This window comes from Mytilus trossulus, chromosome 3 (genome assembly GCF_036588685.1).
Source record: "Mytilus trossulus isolate FHL-02 chromosome 3, PNRI_Mtr1.1.1.hap1, whole genome shotgun sequence".
Lineage (NCBI taxonomy): Eukaryota > Metazoa > Mollusca > Bivalvia > Mytilida > Mytilidae > Mytilus > Mytilus trossulus.
The window spans coordinates 20,353,382-20,355,994 of record NC_086375.1 but is presented as its reverse complement, the minus strand read 5'-3'; the positions used below and the strand labels follow the sequence as shown (position 1 = coordinate 20,355,994).

At 34.5% G+C, this 2,613-nt stretch overlaps 1 pseudogene; it reads right to left on the bottom strand.

Annotated features, from left to right (window-relative positions):
* Positions 1–247: 247 nt before the first annotated feature.
* On the bottom strand, positions 248–2,613 carry LOC134710523 (uncharacterized; annotated as a pseudogene).

Below are 2,613 nucleotides of genomic sequence, written 5' to 3'. Positions count from 1 at the left end.
ATTTTCATGCATTGTATAAATAACGTCGTAACATTATTTCAGTTCGTTCCGATTCACAGATATTCATACAACACGTTACATTGAAACTGCTAGGGACATTTTAGAACCATGTCTCAAGAGACCGCATATTGAATATTAATATTGAGTTTATGTTCAGCCTTATCTCAATCGAGACCCATTTCTAATTATTTTAGTCTATACTAAAAAGATACATATTAACAATATTTTGACTCTTTATTCAAATAATCTATAACACATAAGTGCTCATTTCAACACATTTAAGTATATTCTGGTGAATATCTTCAGAAAGTTTAACTTCACCGTTACGTACACAAACATCAGTGCATATATATAAACATGAATTTGAAGGAACTAGCCCATACTTTCTTTTAATCATTTTGAAATGGAGTGGATTTTCACCTTGCATAAAATAGAGTCCTTTGATAACCTTCGTCCCGGATGGATAAGACACTCCCCAATTGTCTGTTTCCCGGCTCGTTAACTGATAAGTTTCAGTTTGAGCTTTTAATAGGTAGTAATCACACTCATCATCATCACAAAGAACCGCAAAAATTGTGGATTTACATACTAGTTCATAAATTGGGACTTCACTATTATTCTCGTCAGTTTGGTCTTCGTCAACCGTTCCGATTTCCGGGACAATTGGTATTGGAGAAAAACTTCCTAGTATGTTTGTGTTTTCGCATTCGTTAATGTTACCTTCTAAACAATTATTGCAAGTGTAACATGATAAAGATCTTATTAAAAGATGGTCATTATTAACAACTACTTGATGCACGCTCCGAATTCCTGGTATCGGTTTATAAAACATCCTGAAATTTCTATTGATGTTTTCAGTATATTTAAATAAACGGCGTTTACAATTATGACTTGATTTCGGAACGGACAGATTGCTTTTAGCAAATTCAAATAAATCATGAGCATTTTGTATAGTTGCTCTTCCTCGGACGATGGCTAAGTCTGTCTGATTTTTTATGAGTCCTCCTGCGGCATCTTGTGGGCCTTTAGCATGCGAAGTTTCGAAAAAGTTCCGAATGAGATTATCATAACCTAGTTCATCTAATGTTTTTCGAAGATGACCTAAGCAATGTCTGCTCTTGTATTGGCAACTGCACCCATCGCAAAACTCGTGCATTGTATGCACATGATATGATATTGATGACAAATATTCAGATATATATTTTTGAACTTGAAAGGTGAAATATTGATCATGTTTGTCATCTTCTGATATTACAAAAAAGTTTTCGGTTACTATATAAGGGTCTTCAAAGGTGCTTTCGACTCCGTCGACTTCCAATATTGCATGTCTGTATAACAGAGAAACGTGTAAAGACGCTTCTGTTTTTTGAAAATAGCTTGATTGTAATTCGTCTCTCTCTTTGCATTTATAATTTTCAGAATAGTCATGCACAGATATCACGTGATTTTGCGGTAAATTTGTAGCCAAATGTTTTAACTGATTGTTTTGCCATTTTGCTCTAAAATTATGCGCCGGAAATGTTCCAAGTAATTTTTGTAGGTACTGAACCATTAAGCCAGGATTTGTATTTTTTTTCACAAGCATAAGTTTCTTTTTCGGTCCGTGTTTTGTATTTTGATTGATATATTCAAAACATTCCCAATTAATATTTTCACTGGAGTCATCAGTTTTTAGTTCTTCATTAGAGAAATTTAGAAGTTTCACTCCGCAATTCGGACAATTCCTATCTAGACATTTCTTGTCATGAAACCCGCTTTCATTAGGATTACATAAAGTTGCATTACACATATCAGTCACAGAAGCATAAACGGGAAATTGTGTGTCACTTGGCAGATTTTGGTTACATTTTTTACGATTGTTCATGGCAGCTTTAAAAACATGTTTCATTTCTAAATGATATCTACAACAACACGTTACACGATCTTTCGTGCTAGCAGCACGAACAAAATAAGGTTTACAGCGTTCAAACAAACTTTGACTAACTTTAACAGACGGGTATTTATTTTTAAAGTCTATATAAACTTCAGATTGAGTCTTTTCTAATATTTGGACATGGTGACTCGAATATTTTTTGGGTCCAATACGCACTCTTTTCACGTCGTTTTTATTTCCGGTCGGATGGGAATTTTCCGAAGAACACCAAAAGTCATGAATTAAATTTTTATTTGCATCTGAAAGAGCATCTGTTCTTACTTTTCTTTTTGTATATACATGAGACGATGATAAAGTTTTAGAAATTTTATTCCGAAGTGTAAATCCGGAGCTTATACGCCTTGCAGGTACACCCAATTTTTTTGCTAATGACAGTTTTGATCGTAACTGTTTTACGCAGTTGCCGCTTACTGACGCGCTCAAAACATTCATGGATAATCTAGCCTGGTCTGTTCTTTTAAGTTTTGTCTCTGAAATTGCTATTTTCATATCTTCAATAATAGCCAACCTAGTTGGTTTTCATTATTTTCCTCTTGTGAGGATATGATGTTGGAGCTTTGCAGTGTTTTTATTGTTGGTGATTTCTCATTTCTAAGATAAGCCGCTAGTGTAGAAATGCGCGTCCCCGGTGAGTCGGGAAGGCTTTGTCTTAATTTCTTCATTGCTCTGTGTTTTCTCAT